This window comes from Camponotus floridanus, unplaced genomic scaffold, assembly GCF_003227725.1.
Source record: "Camponotus floridanus strain SB8 unplaced genomic scaffold, Cflo_v7.5 scaffold153, whole genome shotgun sequence".
Lineage (NCBI taxonomy): Eukaryota > Metazoa > Arthropoda > Insecta > Hymenoptera > Formicidae > Camponotus > Camponotus floridanus.
In genome coordinates, this window is record NW_020229274.1 from 341948 (window position 1) to 362970 (window position 21023).

A 21023-nucleotide genomic window follows, 5' to 3' on the forward strand; every position below is an offset into this window, starting at 1 on the left:
AAAGCTTCAAAGCAGCACAACAAAGGCCGGCGGGAAAGCTACACGCCACGGAAGTAAAGAGACCTTGGGAACAAGTCAGCATCGACCTCGTCGGACCATTACCGCGATCAAAAAAAGGGCATACATGGCTACTCGTCATGCAAGACCGTTTCTCAAAATGGATGGAACTCACACTGCTGAGAAAAGCGATCGCCGACGCGGTGACTCAGGCAGTAACAAATAATATCATTCTAAGGCACGGCAGACCAGAAATTATCTTATCCGACAACGGAACCCAGTTGCGCTCAAAACAATTAGAAAACCGGCTGAAGGAGTGCAACATCCGCCACGTCACCACGCCCGCATATGCTCCACACTGTAACCCGGTAGAAAGAACAAACAGGACAATCAAGACAATGGTGGCACAATTCGCCGGAGCAGATCAAAAAACGTGGGACGAGAAACTGCCGACCTTACAATTCGCCTATAACACAGCAAACCACGAGGCCACCGGATATACGCCGGCCTACCTGAATCTCGGTCGCGAACTCGAAGCACCGACAGCCGAAAACCAGCCGGACCGACTAGCACCAGCACCGGAAGTAATAAAAAAGCAGCTAGAAGAAGCCTACGAACTAGTCCGCGTCCACCTCGCCAGAGCTTTCGAAAAACAGAAGAAACATTACGATTTAAGAAGAAGATCATGGAAACCAAAAATAGGCGACTGGGTGTGGAAGAAAACACATCTCCTCTCAAGAAAAGCGGACAGCTTTAACGCAAAATTGGCGCCCAAATACAGCGGGCCGTACGAAGTTCGTCGGGTAATATCACCGGTAATCGTCGATCTCCGAAATAAACAAGGGAAGTGGCTACGACTTATCCACATACAAGACTTGAAATCAGCAAGCGAACAAAGAGATGTCAGCAAAGAGGACGAAACGATAAACAATAACACGGACAGCGAAGGGGATGACGACGAGTAAACCAGAACTAGAGAACAGAAGAGCTTAAAATGTCGAGCAGTACAGACATACTTAAAGCAATCGAAGAATACCTCGGCGAGGACGCCGACGTCAAGGCGCAGGCCGCACCTCCAGCTCCACCACCTGAGCCACCGAAGCCGTCACAGCCGCGGCCACCCCGAGTCGAAACACTGGTGCAACGATCCGACCGAGAAAACGCCAGGAAGCGAGAACTCTTCCTGGCCGAACCACCACCACCACCAGCAAGGCGAGCACCGAGGCCCTTCGAGAGGCCACCACCACCCTCAGCAAGTGCTCAACCGGAACCACGGCCCGAAATATTGAGGTGGATGGGACCGATGATCGCTCCACCGATCCCCGTCGAGGTCGAGCCCGGCCTCATCATCGAAGTGCCGCATTTTGCCATCCACGTCAGCCGGCGTTACAAGGCTAGGACACCACAAGGGCGCTGGATCCTTCGTTTCAGCAGAGACGGCAAACTGCGATACCGCCGCAAGATCGAGTAAGCGAGCGACCTTTTGTACAACGCGGGTATTATATTTTTTTTTGTACCAACAATCGCACCGACCATCGCGTACTGTGCCTAGGGACAGGCACAGTGTAAAAGGGGGGGGGGTGATGTAACGATGCACCCCCAGTGCATGTTACGAATTCCCGGAACAAAGCTACCGCCCGGGAAAAGATCCGCCGAGCAAAGGCAGAGGCGCACCGCGCCGAATTTCCGTTAAAGTTCAAACATTTCGAACGGATTAAAACCGAACCGAGGAAAGTCGAAGGCGCCCGATTTACCGTACCGTTACCGTTTTTAATCTCTCGGTGGGGGGCACTTGTTTTGTACGCCGGCGCGAGACTAATTAGCCGGGGTATAAAAAGGGCCCTCGAGTAAATCTAGAGATAGATCCCGATTCTGCTTACTCCAAGCCAATAATCCAGATCACGATCCATTCCTAGAAGCAAAGCCAGCCGAGCCCCGAACAGAAGGTAGAGAGTACTCTGCCTCAGCTGTGTTTTCTCAGTTTCGGACTTAGGGCCGCGCTTCCTAGACTCAAACTACTCTGCCTAAGGAAAACCGCGCTGGAGCGTACTCCGGCACCGTCGAAAAATCTCGACCCCGGCAACACATCCCGCCACCATACCGCCGTTGCAAAATATCAGGAAGTAGAGAGTCGAGCTGCCTCCAACGGGTGTTCTCGTTCGCACGGCGGAATTCCGTGACATCCATTCTTCGCGAAAAAGTTTAGAAAACGATTAATTTAAAGCGAAATCCGAACATCTCCCGAATTTAGACCGTTATACAAGCCGAGATACATGACTCGCGAGGGCATTGCCCTCAATCAAAATAATAACACAGCTGACGCACGGGTATATACGACGGGCTTTAAACGCATTCCCGAACGTTGCGATATATTGACGATACCGAATTACCGCATTATATATAAACAATACCGTTCTACCGAACTATACTAACGATACCGAATTACCGCATAAACGCTACCGAGCTACCGTTTTTTTTCTTATATTTAAATAATACCGAGCTACCGATTGTACCCCGGATACCGTTGCCCTCGATTGATTCTCACGCGCAAAATTCATACCGAAAATCACGCCGCACACGTTCTCACATTTACGCACACGTTCCGGCAATTATACACACACGCTCTTGAATTTATTCATTTATACTGCACCCACATCTTTGTATTCTTTTCTTTTTTTTTGTAATAAAGATATTTTCTTTTTCTCTGAGCACCGCGCCTGATCATTTAGCTTGCGTATCCGAAATCGCGAATCCTGATCCCGACTGCGGTTATCCGATACCGTTTTCGCGGAAGTCGTCCGTGACAAGGTCATTCCTTCTTAATTCGAGCCAATCTACTTATTTATTTCATTAAGGTCAAAAATCGACGGACACCCTGTATATATACAGGTATATAGCTGTATATATACAGGGTGTCCCAAAACTCATAATCAATCTTTCAAAGACAGATTCCTGGGATTATTTGGAGACGATTTTTCCTCAGCGAAAATGTCGATGAAGGCCATCATTTTTTGTATGTTCCCGATTTTTGTCATCATATATCTTTGCAATTAGCCTTAAATTAAAACTTAACTAAAGTAAACTCTATTTAAAATTAATCAAAAAATGTTGTAACGGGCGTGATTCGTTAGATTCGCGGATAACTGCAGTCGTGTCTTCCAGGATCGGTTAGGCAAGCGCAACAAAAAAAAAAGGAACGAATGGTTATTTAATAAATGTATGTATTTAAATGTTGAGTATGTACAGTTGTATCAATGGTGTATGCGTGTGTGTGTATATATTTTCGAACGGCGCGTGAATCGGTTATGTATGTGTGCGTGTGTGTGTGCGTGGAATTCCTCGGGCGCAAAAAAAAAAACGCGATGTTCTTACGATAAGCTACGGGCTTCGCCCGATCGTCGTACCACTGAATTAACGTTTCGGAAACGGCCAGCGTTTATCTCGCTCGTATGCAACTTGGAAGGATGCGTTTTCGGATGGCAGATTTTATATGCGCTTTAGATGACACAAGTCATACAGATTTTATATGCGCTTCAGATGACACAAGTCATACAGATTTTATATGCGCTTCTTTTGATATAAGTCCGGTTTTAAACGGTCGTCGCGTTTTCGTACAGCGAGCGATTTTCGCAATCAGCTGATTTAATTTGGCTTCAATCGGGCGCGGTCAACGACCGCAGGACGTACGCGGTGTGTGGTTACGTTGTTTTTGCACACGGTTCTTTTCGCGGAATTATGTGATATATTCCTCGGATGGTGATGTCGGGATTCCGGGATAGTCAGTGTTAGCGGGAACAACCCGCTGGGGGCAGCTCTCCTCTCTACCTCCGAGTGCACTGACTGGGCTAGGACGGATGCTGCGTGCGTACCGAGATCTCCCGGTTAAATCGGGATGCGCCCCAATTTATTTTTCTTGCACGTGGAAAATGGATGCGTCTACTGATTCGAACCCCTGAGATCTCCCAGGCGTGGTGGAGAGCACCCCATCGCTTGGTCGCGAATTTCTTCGACTTTTAGATGTGTGGCTTCTTTTGCGACTGCTCGCTCGAAAAGCTCGGATAAAAAGGTACTCGTTTGGTTGATGGGCCCCTTTTTATACTGGGCTAATTAGCCCGCGCAGGCGTACATTAGAGTTGCCCCCACCGAGTGGAAAGACGGAACGTTGTGGGTTCCGCTCGTAGGAGCGCGACGAAGCCGGGCGCGGGGAGATTTAACTCCTTCGTTCGGCACTCGTCGGCCGTTTTCGGCTCGCTTCGCCGATTCGGTCTGGCTCGGTTTTAAGCCGTTGCGGCGTTTAAAAAAAGATGTGGCGCTACGCGCCCTGCTCTCTGCCCGGCGGTGTTCTGCCCGGCGGCAGCTTCCAGCTCGCATGCTGGGCATAATTAGGGGGGTGCAAGGGTGCATCGTTACAATGTGGTTTCGTTAACATTTTATTTCAAAACTTAGTTTACGAAGAAACCCTTATTTCCAATCATTTATAATTCGAAAATTATTAGTTCCTCGACATTTTCGTTGAGGAAAAATCGTCTTCAGATGAAACTGTCTTTGAAAGATTGATTATGAGTTTTGGGACACCCTATACATATATATGTATATATATATATATATACACACATATGTATGTGTGTATATATATATATATATATGTATATATATGTATGTATATAAGGGTGTCCCATTTTAATCGATGACCCCGAATAACTTTTTCAAATTTGATTGTAGGAAAAATGTTTCAGACAAAAGTTGTATGGCTTGAAGGAGGACATAAGATGGTGTCTTTAGCTTGACATTGAAGAGTCACCTGAAGGTCACGTGAAGGTCACATCCAACTTTTTAAATGGGACACCCTGTATGCTTTTGCATATTTTTTAGTTCATCTCGAGAGCTTTCCAAAACATCATAATTAAGTTAGTTTTCTTTAAATACTTTGAGAGTTATGAGGCTTAAAATAATATCTTAATTTTACATAAACCGTAAAATATCTAGTAAAATATTTATTTTTCGATTATCCTACCTTAATACTTTTATGTACAAAATAATGAGAGGAATCAATTGATGTAAAGAATACACAGATGTTTTAAAAAAATATATAGAATTGTTAATTGCAAATTATGTATTTTTTCTTCGAAATAATTGTGTTTTCTTTACAGCAATTGATTCCTCTCATTATTTTGTACATAAAAGTATTAAGGTAGGATAATCGAGAAATGAATATTTTACTAGATATTTTATGGTTTATGTAAAATTAAGAAATGATTTCAAGCCTCATAACTCGAAAAGTACTCAATGAAGAAATACTTTATTATAGTGTTTTGAAAAGCTCTCGAGATAAGCTACAAGAATAAGTAATAAAAAATAGGAGGTTCCATTAAAAAAATTGAAAGCCTTCATGTGACCTTTAAACAACTTTTCAAGATAAAACCAATGATACCATCTTATGTCCCCCTTCAAGCCATACAACTTTTGTCTGAAACATTTTTTCCTACAATCAAAATTAAAAAAGTTATTCGGGGTCATCGATTAAAATGGGACACCCTGTATATATATATATATATATATATATATATATATATATATATATATATCGATCCCCCGTGATACTTTCGTTCGGTCTGAGTAGCTCGTAGAAAACGATGCCTTGCATATCCTACTAAATGCAGAACATTGCTTTGTGGCCATGGATATTTCGCTTTAGTGTGGATGTTGATGGTTGGCCGGGATCACCCATGACTTTTGCGATTTTTAAAATAGATCCACTTTTCATCGCCAGTCACAATGCGCCATAAAAAGAACTCTTTTTTTTCTGCCTGGCGAACAGAGAAATAGATCTTTAAGCGATTCGCAATGGCATTTTCGATTAATTCGTGTGATACCCATTTTTCTTTATTTTGAATTTTTCCCAGTATCTAGACGTTTGGAAACAGCCGGAGTAATATTTAATGCTGCAGACAATTCTTGCGTTTGAGCTGAGTTTTCGTCCAATAATGCTTGTAATTCGGTATCTTCAAATTTTTTCGGTTAACCTGAGCGTTGTTTATCATTCACATCATAATCACCACTCTTAAATTGCTAAAAGCATTCTTGGCATGTTCGTTCCGATGGAGCACAATTGCCATAAGCTTCGACAAGCAATTTATGAGCTCCAGCTGCAGTTTTTTTTTTCAAATCGAAATAATGAAGCAGCACATGTCGAAAAAACAACTTATCACGTTCCATGTTTAATCAAAAGAAAAAAATGGCACTGTTCGCTTAAGTGAATCTGTTCGTAATGAATTATTTTGACAAATGTCTAACCTCTAAAATGCAGATGCATTCAGATGTCAAAATAAATTACACCTACAATTAGCGTCATCTAAATGTGAACCGCGGAAACTAAATTTACTCGTATACCCTTGTCATTACTTTTATTGTGTAAACTTTATTTTCCAGCTACCATCTAAATTCTGGTTCCTTATCTAATCTTGGTATTGAAATCTCCTATAATTATTTTAATGTCATTAGACGGAGTCTCATCATAGGCCTGTTTGAGTCTCTGGTAGCAGCTTTCTTTTGTTACTTCATCCTTTTCCTCCGTTTCTGCATGCGCATTAATGAGCGAGATGTTAAAAGGCCAAATCGTAATTCTCAGCACATATAATTTTTCGTTTATTAGTCTAAAATCCAGGATATTCTCTTTTATCCTGTGATCCTTTTATTCTTTCTGACTATAAAAGTTATTCCTAACTCATATCTGTTCTCGTTACCGCTGTGTAATATCATGTACGTTTTTGTTTCGGAAGTTCCGGATCCCATCCATCTTGTTTCTTGTATGTCTTTACGATGTCAATATTATAGTCCGATATTTAATCAGTTTTTTCAGAGCACCCGTTCTGTAAAGATCCCTCGTGTTTCAAGTTCTAAAAATCAGGTTCTTATTCTATTTACATTCTAATTCTATTTATTTGTTCTTCACCTTTAGTTCCGTTTCATATCCGAAGCTTCGAATGAGGTTCCTTGATCTTCGATTTTTTTACGGAGTTGTCAGCCCCACGTTCAATTCTCTTCCTTCATCCGGGTTTGGGATCGGCTCCAGCAGGCTCTTACCAAGCTCCATGAAGATGGAGTTCAGATTCCCTTTATTGTTTTTTAATACATAAATAATAGATAGATTTTATATTTTTTAATAATTTTATATTTTTAAATAATAGATTTTACATTTTTTTAATAACAAAAATAACAGATGTTACACTTAAAAGGAAATATTTTTTAGCTTTACTATTTTGTAAAAATAAAAGAACTTTCTATTTGATATACAATCCAACTATTTCACATCAAATAATTTTAATATGATTATGTAAAAAATTAAAATATATAAAATATATGAAAGTATTCTTAATTTTTTTATTAATATTCTTTATTTGTATCTATCTTTATTTAATTTTTATCATTATTTCTCACTATCATTACTTCATTGCTTAATCATTACTATAACCGTTGATATCAATAATTCTTGCTAATATTTTGAAATAAATTACATGAAGTAAAGAATTAAAAAAAACTGGAAATTATATAAGCCATAATCAAAATAAAACAACAATAAAAACAAATTTGCAATGCAATTGTGCAAACTTTTACAGCAAACGATAAGGATTACAGAAATTTTAACTGTTAATCGACATGAATTAAATGGATTAAATATAACATTACGAACATAAAAATACTCCATCTTTGGGGAGTGTATCTTACTTCCAAAGAATTTTTTCCATCTACAATGTTATTTATAGGGAGGGTCCCGTTAGCGCACGATGCGATAGCGCACAAACCCGATAGCACACGAAAAATTGAACACAATTCCCGAGATCCCACGACCCGATAGCGCACCAACTTTGCACCAAGTACAACTTTGCACGCGAAGTGAGGGGGACCGGGTGGTTGCGGGAGGGGGGGTGAAAGCCTTGCAACCCCCGTGTGTGTGTGTGTGTGTGTGTGTGTGTGTATGTCTTTGTTTTTTGAAAATCCCTCGAGATAAGGTACAAGAATAAGTAATAAAAAATATTCTGTTTAAAAAATTGAAGGTGATCTTCACATGACCTTCAAACGACTTTCCAAGATCAAATCATTGCCACCATCTGATGGCTCCTTTAAAACCATATAACTTTTGTTTGAAACAGTTTTTTATTTAACGCATCGTTTCGGAGATATTTGAGCATATTATTTAAAATGAGACACCCTGTATAATTCTCATGATTAAAACTTAGAGAAGTATGAGAAAAATAGCACACCATAGTAGTAAACGAACGAACCAGCGGCTACTGATTTTACAGTGAAATTTTTCTTCTACTGACTATAATTAATGAGATATAAGATAAAGTAACAAGAAATAAGCGTTTTTATTAAAGATGAATAAAATACTGATTCTTAGTGATCTTATTCTTATATATATATGTAAATAGAAATTAAGTTTTATATATAGGTATCGTAGAATATAGTTTTCGTAATAATTATATATACATGGTGTCCCATTTTAAAAATTCCACCTTCATAACTTTTTTGATTATAGAAAAAAATGTTTCAAACAAAAGTTATATGGCTTGAAGGGAGACATAAGATGGTCTCATTAGTTTGACATTGAAGAGTCACCTGAAGGTCACGTGAAGGTCATATCCAACTTTTTAAATGGGACATCCTATATGCTTTTGCATTTTCTTATAGTTCATTTTGAGAGCTTTTCGAAACACTATAATTAAGTTAGTTTTCATTAAATACTTTCCGAGTTATGAGGCTTGAAATAATTTCTTAATTTTACATAAACCGTAATATATCTAGTAATATAGCTAGTAAAATATTCATTTCTCGATTATCTTGCCTTAACACTTTTATACAAAATAATGAAAGGAATCAATTGGTGCAAAAAAAACACATAGTTGTTTCGAAGAAAATATATATAATTGTTAATTGCAAATTACATATTTTTTCTTAAAAATAACTATGTGTTTTCTCCAAAAAATTTTGTTCAATGTGATAAAGACGGGGTTCTTACCTCTGAATGCCATCCGCGACAGAGAAACGTCGTCAGGGCTGGCGTTACCGCGGTCGCGATCGTCATCCCAGACTCCGCATAAGATTTTCACCGCGGTCATATATCGCAATAAATATTGGAAGGATCAAGCTCGATGCCCTCATCGATTCGGGATCTCGCTGCTGAACGCCCACATCACACAAAGACTTCGGGCAAGAAGGATTAGAAAGCAGCCAGGAAAGGGACAAATCGTGTTAGTAGATGGGACGCCGACGCATCAGGTACTCTCACGGTGCCCACACACGTGCGAAATTCGTTCATCATCCATATGTTCTTGGTTTTGCCCAATATGGAGAGTGACGTTCTCCTCGGTATAGACTCAGAGGCGAAATTACAACTGGGGACACCACCGTCGCCACTCTCCATTGTCCGAACCGCAAATCAATGCTGTGCTTCTGAGAGACTGATCAACTAGACGTCCAAGCAGCACAGAATATTACGCGAAATTTTAGAAAAAGAGTTGGGGAAATTTGAAGATATCCGGGGACCCACCGGAATGGCTCAACACCATATACGTCTGAAAGACCTCATCCTGATATAGCAAAGATATCGCCCGCGTAATCCAGTCATGCAGGCCGTCATTAATAAGGAAGTCAATGAAATGCTGAATCAGGAGATTATCGAGCCATCTAGCTCATGGAGCTCATTCGTTGTCCTGGTCAAGAAAATAGACGTACTGATTTCCGACACGTAAATAATGTCACCCACCGCGATGCATACCCACCATTGCCTCAGGTGACGGCCATCTGACAAACCACCGCTCGACAAACTTTGGGAGGCGCGATATCTATTTACGTTAGATCTGAAGAGCGGGTACTGGCAGATACCCCTCTCTCCGGAAAGCTGCCCCATCACCGCGTTTACCGTGCCCGATAAGAGGCTCTTCCAGTTCAAAGTCATGTCCTTCGGCTTGCATTCGTCACCGGTCACCTTCCAGCGATTGCTCGATATCGTGCTCGGACCTGAACTTGAGCCCCACTTCGTATATCTGCATGACATCATTGTCATCAGCCGCACGTTCTTCGAACACTTGAGGCTGCTCGCCGAGATGTTCTGCTGACTCCGGGAAGCGCATCTACGAGAAATGCAGGTTCTGTGTGTTGACCGATTAAAATACTTGGGCACGTAATCGATCGCGATGGAATCCGAATTGATCCGGAAAAGGTAAGCGCAGTGGTCGACTGATCGGAATCGGCCACCGTTAAACAAGCCCGTCAATTTCTCGGGATGGCATCATGGTATCGCCGGTTAATCGCGAATTTCTCCACCATCGCCATCCCACTGACGCGACTAACACGGAAAAACGCGCGCTGGAAATGAGGACCAGAAGAACTAGTCGCTTTTCGGGCCCTAAAACAGGAGTTAATTTCCGCGGCGGTGCTCACCTGCTCGAATTATACACGTCGGTTTCTCTTACAAACAGACGCCAGCAGCACCAGTCTCGGGATTCTAACATAGAGATACGCCGACGGCGACGCAAGCCGCATTCTCAACGCTGCTGAACGGAATTATAGCGCGACCGAACTCGAGTACCTTGCAATTGTCTGGGGAATCCGGCGGAAGAAGGGGGGATTTGGAGAGATACGCCTTCACGGTGGTAACCGATCACCAGGCGCTAAAATGGCTACGTAAACTAGAATCTCCAACCGGACGCCTTGGATGGCGCCTCGAATATAGCAACATGAGTTCGACATCCAGTATCGCCGCGGGGTACTTAATCGCGTCGCAGACGCCTTGTTGCGTCAACCGTTGAATTGCGTCTTACGCACCGGCCACTGTAAGTAGCACCGGAAAATTATAGACGAGGTTAGAAAAACCCCGGCTGCCCGATCGGAGTACCGAATTACCGAAGGACGAGTCTATCGTCACGTCCTGCACAGTCTGAATTTCAGAGACGAGCTTGGAACAACAATGGAAACTGTGCATCCTGAGGCCATTGCGGCAAACTACCATGGAGAAATTCCATGATGCCTCCACTGCTGGACACTTAAGGATTGCAAAAACGATCGTGAGGATCGCCGAGCAATACTACTGGCCCGGAATATTCCGGAATATTGGAAAATATGTAAGAGCATGTAAGAATTGCCAGAGGCACAACACCGGCCCGCCGGAACTCAACATACTACAAGTGTCTCTTGACCTTGGGAATAGGCCAACATTGATCTGGCCGCTGCCCAAATCAAAGAAGGGGCATACCTGGCTCCTTTCCAGGATCACTTCACAAGTGGGCAGAATTTGTCCTACTCTGACACAGCCGAGGCAGTGACCAAGGCAATTACAGAAAATTTGATCTTACGACACGGACGATCTGATATTATCCTCATGGATAATGGGACGCAGCTGCGATCAAAGTTTCTGGAAAAGCGACTGAAGGCCATGAACATCTGACAAATCAAGGCTCCAGCGTACGTGCCACACTGTAACCCTGTAGAGCGAACGAACAGGACTATTAAAACAATAATCGGGCAATACGTCCAAAAAGATTATCGCTCGTGAACAATCTATCCGCATTGCAGTTCGCATACAACACTGCGACGCATGATGCCACGAGTTATGCGCCAGCATATTTATTGGCCGCGAGCTGACACCACCAATCGAGATAAAAGCACTGCCGACCACAGGAACTGCACCGGATACAGTACGAAAAAAATCTAGAAGAAACAGTTCGCATCAATTTAGCGCAAGCTTTCCCATGGCAAGAAAAGTATTATAATTTACGCCGCAGAAAATGGAAACCAAATCTGGGAGATTGGATGTGGAAGAAGGAGCACTCGCTCTCTAAAAAGGCCGACGCTTTTAATGTCAAGTTAGCTTCCAAAATACAGCGGACCGTACGAGGTAATAAATATTGTTTCACCGTTGTTGATATACGAAGCAAACGGAGAAAATGAATCAGGCATGCACACATGCCATTCAAGACCTGAAAACCATCCATACGCGCGGAGGAAGATAACAAAACAGAGGACGACTTTTTCTCCCACCGAAACCAACGAAGAATCCGAAGCAACGGCTGACGATTAAAAATCTGAGAGATGTCGAGAGAAGCAGACGATATTTTACAAGTGATCGACGCCTATCTGGCAGAAGAAACTTCGTCGTCGGAAACGCCAGAGCCCAACAAAGAGCCACCACCACCACCGGAGAAACCGAAGGCTTTTCGGGTCGGTACCGTGATCTAGCGGCCCGACCATGAAAATGCCGTCAAGGTCTGCCTGCTGACAGCTTCGCCTCCGCCACCACCAAGGAGAAGACTGCCGCGGTTATATGAGCCCCGCCCGCCGCTATCAGCTCGTGAGACAGTGATCGTCTTCACTGCCGCTGTGCCAGAACTTTTGGTACCGATTTGGGGCCTATTCTGACATCCGATCTAGGTTCGAGCCGGGTTTTCGAGGTACCGCATTTTGCGGTCCACGTATACCGCCGCTACCATCCTCGCACCGCTGATGGACAGTGAATACTGAGGTCCAGCCGCGATGGGAAACTGCAATATCATCAGCGGATTTGTTGAGCTCGACCATCCGGTTAATCACGCCTCAGGCGTGAATCATGCATTCAGGCATGAATTTGAGAAGGGGGAGGGTGATGTAATGCATCCCCGAAATGCATCAATTCCAGGCGAATACCGGCCGGAAGCTACCGCCCGACTATTGGTCGAGCCAAGGCAGAAGCGCCCATTTTTAATCACTAGTAAACTACCGGGTAGGACAAAGACAGAGCAAGATATTTACGCTCCCGTCGAGAGTCGATTCCGCCAGTTATGATCCTGCGCTCGGCACCCCGAACTCTCCCGGGCGGACCCGAACCGTTCCGAATATTTTTATCGCCGCCCGGTAGGAGTAATTACTGAATACGCCGGCATGGGTGATTAACCGCATATAAAACAGGCTCTCGGCGATACAGCGAGACAGATCCTACCAATCCTTCCAGATGAACTAAGTTGGTCCGAAGGTAAGCGAAGCGAAGCATCCTAACAAGAATAAAAAGGCTAGAGGATAATGAAAACGCTGCCTCTGTCGATTGCTATCGGCGCCTTCGAAATCGCATCCACATCGCCAACCGAAATCTCGGCGTCGCGCTTATTACGAGTTGGAATATTAGCTGCCTCCGACGCTTGCTAGCGTCGCGACCTATGGGGGAAACCACTATATATAAAAAAAGCGCACCATGCTATCTACTGCAAGGTGATGTGAAAATGATAGCGCATTATTTTCTCGCCACTAAAAGGACGGGTCATTTTTCGGCGCGGTATTGCGATATATCGCAAACCACCATCATATGTCTCGGAGAGCGACCTGCTTTGGCGCGCTCGTAGTATCAGATTACAGTGGGACGACTCTTGTCGTCGCGCGCTCTTACTCACGCAGATTGGCCGATCTTCTTTATTTAATTTTTCGTTAATTATTGCGACAATCACAAAACAAAGAGGTCCTTCCTTCTTAATTTGAGCCAATCTACTTCCTTATTTCGTCAAGGTCGAAAATTGACGGACACCCTGTATAATAAATTAGCTTAAATGCGACTAAATTCGCGTTGGTCAGATTGTTTCGGCCATAGACATAGTAAGTATAGACCGAGTATCCATTGTATATAAGCGTTAAGCATACGAAAAGAAAGACAAAATATGTAAAATGAGTTTCTTTCTCTTTTTAATGCCGGAGAAGTGGGAAGCACTTCTCCTTATCTCCTCGTCCCTTCATGACGAACCGGCGCGAGAAGATGTGAAAAGTGCTCCCCACTTCTCCGGCATTAAAAAGAGAAAGAAACTCATCTTACATCTTTTGTCTTTTTTTCGTATGCTTAACGTTTATACAATGGATGCTCGGTCTATACTTACTATGTCTATGGTTTCGGCAGTGAATCAAAGTCAAAAATGAAAACTCCCTAATACCTAATCACCAATAACTTTTACATAATAAATAAATAGCTATCGAAAAACAAATCACTATCAAAAAATAGATCACAATCGAAATATCAAATCAGTCGCATTGTGCTAATTATATAGAAATATTACATACAGGGTGATTCAAAATAACCCCTGTGTCCGTGAAATGACACATTGTTGAGTCAATTCTAAGACGATTTTTCATTTTGCAAAATTTCGTCCGAAGCTTAGTTTTCGAATTATTAAAGAAAGAAGTTAACGCATGACGGGTCGGATACAAGAGATAGGCAAGGGTGACGCGAGACCCGTCAGACGCGGGCGCTTACGCGGGGCGCCTGCTGCGATCAGCTGGTATACACACAACACACATGCGACACATACATTCTCTCTCTGTCTGCTGTCTGTCTGTCTGTCTGTCTGTCTCTCTCTCTCTCTCTCTCTTTCATTCGCTCACTCTCTCTCACATTTTTTTTTTTTTTTTTTTTTTTTTTTTACGAGAGGGGAAAATGCATTTTATGCATACTCACCGGTCGATCCAGTGAGTTATGTGGGACTCGAGTACCAAGTCGAATTACCAACTCGGTACTCCCTATCCACTAAAAACCCTTCTCTTTTCGCGAATTTTCTTTGACACACTGTCCCTCTGTCCTTCCCGAGATCCGTTTTCACATAACGTTAAAAAATAGTTATTATTACCTTGTTCGATGACTTCTGATGTATTGCTGTAATTGCTTGAAGGAGAAATGAATTTTCCGATAGATCGTACGTTCTCAAATTTAACGTAGATATCACGTTGCACAAGACAGAAATCCACACTAAATTATTAACTGAAAGTTTTTCTTCTTTTATGAACTGCATTCTTTTATAAACTTTAACGTAATCACATTTATTTATTCACTCGATGAGACGAGAAATTTACTGATGACTCTATCACTAATCACTGTCGAATAATAACTGTTGGCGATTAAAAATCACTCGATGAAAGAAACACGCGCGGACACGTTACTACACGATGCGACAATGCGACGATAATTACTCGGCGAGTGCAAGTGCCGCTGCTTCCTTGTCATGGTAGGTTGCGGTAGGTTAAGGTACTACTGGCGCTATCGAACGCGATCATGTGTTCGATTGAAGAATGCGTGGTAGAAGTAAAGAATAAACATTTAACATATTAATATTATTATCATGAATATGTGTGATGTCCATACATCGTATGATATCTATTTAAAAATTAATTAGATTAAATAAGTGTTTTTAAAATATTTATTACTTTTATACACCCATATTAAATATTAATATTAAATATTTATTTAATTATTTTATCTATATTATTTACTATTTTATTTAACTATTTTATTTAACTATTTTATCTTTAAATATTCTATTTATTTATTTATCTATTTCATCTATTTATTTTTAACTATTTATTATCAATGACCGATTTTCGATCATTGATAATAAATAGTTAAAAATAAATAGATGAAATAGATAAATAAATAAATAGAATATTTAAAGATAAAATAGTTAAATAAAATAGTTAAATAAAATAGTAAATAATATAGATAAAATAATTAAATAAATATTTAATATTAATATTTAATATGGGTGTATAAAAGTAATAAATATTTTAAAAACACTTATTTAATCTAATTAATTTTTAAATAGATATCATACGATGTATGGACATCACACATATTCATGATAATAATATTAATATGTTAAATGTTTATTCTTTACTTCTACCACGCATTCTTCAATCGAACACATGATCGCGTTCGATAGCGCCAGTAGTACCTTAACCTACCGCAACCTACCATGACAAGGAAGCAGCGGCACTTGCACTCACCGAGTAATTATCGTCGCATTGTCGCATCGTGTAGTAACGTGTCCGCGCGTGTTTCTTTCATCGAGTGATTTTTAATCGCCAACAGTTATTATTCGACAGTGATTAGTGATAGAGTCATCAGTAAATTTCTCGTCTCATCGAGTGAATAAATAAATGTGATTACGTTAAAGTTTATAAAAGAATGCAGTTCATAAAAGAAGAAAAACTTTCAGTTAATAATTTAGTGTGGATTTCTGTCTTGTGCAACGTGATATCTACGTTAAATTTGAGAACGTACGATCTATCGGAAAATTCATTTCTCCTTCAAGCAATTACAGCAATACATCAGAAGTCATCGAACAAGGTAATAATAACTATTTTTTAACGTTATGTGAAAACGGATCTCGGGAAGGACAGAGGGACAGTGTGTCAAAGAAAATTCGCGAAAAGAGAGGGGTTTTTAGTGGATAGGGAGTACCGAGTTGGTAATTCGACTTGGTACTCGAGTCCCACATAACTCACTGGATCGACCGGTGAGTATGCATAAAATGCATTTTAGCCTCTCGTAAAAAAAAAAAAAAAAAAAAAAAAAAGTGAGAGAGAGTGAGCGAATGAAAGAGAGAGAGAGAGAGAGAGAGAGAGAGAGAGAGAGAGAGAGAGAGAGACAGACAGACAGACAGCAGACAGAGAGAGAATGTATGTGTCGCATGTGTGTTGTGTGTATACCAGCTGATCGCAGCAGGCGCCCCGCGTAAGCGCCCGCGTCTGACGGGTCTCGCGTCACCCTTGCCTATCTCTTGTATCCGACCTGTCATGCGTTAACTTCTTTCTTTAATAATTCGAAAACTAAGCTTCGGACGAAATTTTGCAAAATGAAAAATCGTCTTAGAATTGACTCAACAATGTGTCATTTCACGGACACAGGGGTTATTTTGAATCACCCTGTATATACACATTGCACATTTGAGTTAAATTACTTCATATTATTATAACTTACTTTATATTAGTTTCATTTATATTATACTTTCTGGTGTAAGCAGTCTCATTGTGGACTTCTCATCAAATAGGTCTCATTTTTAGCGTTCTCTTTAAAAATATTTATTTCATTCTTTTCATAATTGTCTTTTCGGTTTTTTTGATTGATATTTCTTTGAATTCTTGTGTATCTTTCTACAATGGAAGCATCACATAAGCGATTTGTGAGACAGTAATTTTGCAGTCCTGTGGTCTTTGGCCCTTCCAAGGATTTGTCTTCTTGTATATATTCCGTATATACCAGGACGAGGTTTTAGATGTCAGCAAAAAAGGTTTAATCTTTGAAAAAAGAACAACTCGAAAATAAATTTTGCACAAATTGCTGATAGAGTTGTCAAAAAAGTGGAGGATTTGTATGATAAAGTGTCGACATCAACTGTGACCGTAACTAAAATGGTCAATTGATTCACAACTTTCATAATACTTATATGAATCTCATAAAGTCATTTACATCACGACAAGGAGATAAAGAGAAAGCCAACTATCAAGCTAAAATTGAGAAATTCAAACAGGATGCCTCAAAGCTTTTTGACGTTGTTTCCTGCAAATGTCTCATGATCCTCAACTGTAGTTATGGAAAAGATTGATATATCTGCAATTGTCCTCAATCTGTAATAATAAACTCTTCCTATGAAAAAACAAAAAAAGATCCCTAGATTAGAAATTAAATTTCTTTATGATCAGAGACATAAACGAATTGGACAGATTGTTAGTGTTAATAAAAAAAATCACAAAAGTATTTACAAAACGGCTTAAGAGAAAAAACAAAGAGCAAACTCGCCATGAAAGCGCTGAAACAGTTGATATTCTCATAGATAATGCATCTCAGCAGCAACCTACTGCAGAAGTCGAATAGAGACTCCTGTCTCTTTGCAAGAAAACACTGATGATGACATATTTAATCTATCAACATGACACTTATATATAAATCTAAAATTAAAATAAAGTCTCTAATGACAAATTTAAAGTTAAAGAAAGTAGCATTGATATAGTATATCCGATCGAGCAGCAGCTGCGATTACATCCAGTGTTTTATTAGATGCATAAATAATAACAGAAACTGCTCTTGTTATTGATAGACATAAAAATTAGAAAAAAAAAAAAAACGTGCATCAGGGCCAGTTTGCAGAGTGAAGTTTTGGACACCTTCGCGGCCTCTTTAATTTTAATGGTCGATAAGATAACACATTAATTTTCGTAGGCAGATGAAGAAGGAATACATTTTTCTCATACAAGAATGAGAGTCAGAGTATATTTGTCATGTTATGTCTCGGTCAAGATCTGCAAAAGACACAATAGATGCAAAACTTACAGAACTAAACATATTTTTTACTAATCTAAATGTGATAGGTGTACCTATTAACATTGGTTAGAAAAATGGTATAATATACAACTTGAAATGCATTTAAAAAGATCTATCAGTGGATAATTTGCATTTTAACAAACTGCCTTTTAGACATTTTTTTCCAGTTCCTCGATGGATCCATTAAAGGCTCAACATCATTTTTTTAGATCCATTGGATAGTCTCTTTTCGGATGCTACAATTTAAAAATTAACTCATAGAATTCGAAACATTTGATTGATCATCCCGAATAGAGATAAAAATCATCTCAATAAGAATAAAAATATCTCCTTAACATTTTCGTAATCAAATCTGGATTCTGCCCACCAAACATTGCTATTTCAAATCTTGGTGCTTTATATCAGTCTCGGCGGCTCACTATTGTAAACAATATTCTTAGACTATACATACCCACACAAAATCCTTCTAGAGTTAAAATACATGGTCAAGTACATAGTATTCTTAGATTATACATATTCACACAAAATCCTTCCTGTGCTAATACATGATCAAGTACATACTTGCGTCATACGTCCCAGTTTGATTTTTTGTAAAGAAAGAATCATCAATAATACATGGCTTAAGACATTTATTTGAAACTATCAAAACATCCAGAAAACCTCCGTAAAGTTATTGATTTTTTCATACAATAAAATGCTTACTTTGCTCCGGAGAATTTATTGTTATTAATGATAATGGATGAAGACATGTTAGGGAACTTATTTTTAAAAGAATTCTTACGAAAACACATGAAAATATAAAATGTAAAACACTAGTAAATTTCGTACTCCCAAAAATCAATTTTAATGCAACAGATTATATAGATATAATTGACTGGAAAAAGTATTATCTCCACCCCTTTTGAAAAATATATCTAATCAAAATTTATCTGACTTGATAGAGAGTGGGTCCATACCTGATTGAGATATAAAGAATTTTCCATGCCATACGCAGGCTGTTGGACGCTGCGTTAAATTAATTACAGAGACAGTCCAAGCAGTTGGATTTTGATAACCTGAATAGATACATACGCTCAACATTTCGATCTAGAAAAATAATGACTAAATTCAACAATAAAGAACAATTTAGATTTGAAATGTTTTAAAACGTCGGAATTCGCCATTTGCTTGGTTGGTTGACTAGGTAAAGCGGTAGTAGAACTCGAGGTGCAGCTACCTTCTCGTAGTGAGTGGCTTTTACTATCAAGAAAACGAACCAGAGTTGTACAATATAAAATTCACAGTGATCATATGCCATATATCTCGATGAAGACCTGAAGCCTGTGAATGAGTTAATTTTCATTCAAATAGCGGGCTCCTTGTTCTCTTTCCTCGTTAAAAATTGGCTTCATATTGATGTAAATAATCTTTTGAATGCTTAAATAACATTTTAAGTTGTGAAGGAGTAAAAAATGATGGTGGAAAAACTTTTTCAGAAATTCAGAAGAATTGTCAGTCTTGATCAAAATTTTGATTTTCTTACGGGATTAATATTGCCCGATTCGAAAATTCTTTTTGAATTATCTTTGTATTTATCAAAGGCAACTTTTCCGCACATTAGATTTTAAAGTTCGAAAAAGTCCTCAGATCGAGCCACCCTAATACACATATACACGCGTAAGACGACGATTATTTTAAAGAAATCCACATTTCATGTCCGTACAATATGAAATATATTTAAATTAAAAATTTAATAAAATACATTTAGATATATTTCTTTATTATAAAAAAGAATTTTTTCTTAAAATTAGACGACCATTTTGCTAAGCTTTAGATATTCGGAAGTAATGAAATTATTATAGTAGTTTTTCTATTGCAAAAAATTATCTAATATTCATACAATAAATATAACAAATCTGTTATTGTTAATATATGTATTTTGTAATATTATAATTTTTCTATCTTCTCTTCCCCTTTTTGTCTCTCTTCCTCTTCTCTTTCTTCGTTTCTTTTTTTCTTCTCTCCTTTCTTTCTCTTTCTTTTTATATTGTTATATTTTATTTATTCTTATATCTTTAGATCAATGATTTGTCAAATTTACATGTAAATAGATTTAATTCTATCAAATTGTTAAGAATTAATTTGATACGCAAAATTATAAGAACTATTTCAATATGCGAAAAATTTAATAAATCAAAATTCAAACAAGTATTTTTACAGAAATATTGTATTATCTATTTGCATCTATAAACTTTCAATATTGAAAATAAGTTTGTTACTTTCACGAAGAATACACAAAAAATACATCAAATAAAGATACCAGAATTAGAGAATATTTTTTCCTAAGCATTAATAGATCAATGCAGTCACGAATGTTGCACATTTAAGCTGATGATGAAAGTATAAGATGATGAAAGTATAATCTGTGACAAGAATAAAGTTTATTTGCCATAATGATTCGAACTACGATTAATCCATCAGACATTATTGTCACGACAATCGATTGATTAATCTGCCGAGATTATCGAGTTATTATCATTTAATCGCAATTCGAAAAGATTCTTTTAATTGTATAATTGATACTTTTCCATGATTGCTAGATATAATAATCGATTTATGAATATCGCATTGATTTCTCTCTCTCTCTCTCTCTCTCTCTCTCTCTCTCTCTCGATAACAATATTTTAATTATGTAATACGCTTCATTTTTTTGCTATTAAATTTTTAACACTTTAATCAACGATTTTGAATTTCGATTATCAATTAAATAAAATTTCTAATCAAAATGTTTCTAGATGATTTTACGTTTTAATTTGTTGATATAATTGTTGATAACTTAAACAATTTTATTTTTTAATAATCCATTTTATAAATATTTATGCTTCTTATTTCGCGTTTATCAATGTCATTGATTATCTAAGTGCAAATTATTCATATAAGTAAA

At 39.0% G+C, this 21023-nt stretch overlaps 1 protein-coding gene across 1 annotated transcript in view; it reads left to right on the forward strand.

Moving 5' to 3' along the window:
• The window catches only part of LOC105256518 (mucin-17), a 155572-nt gene that overhangs the window by 25795 nt on the left and 108754 nt on the right, over positions 1-21023 (forward strand). The gene's annotated exons all lie outside the window — the stretch shown is intronic.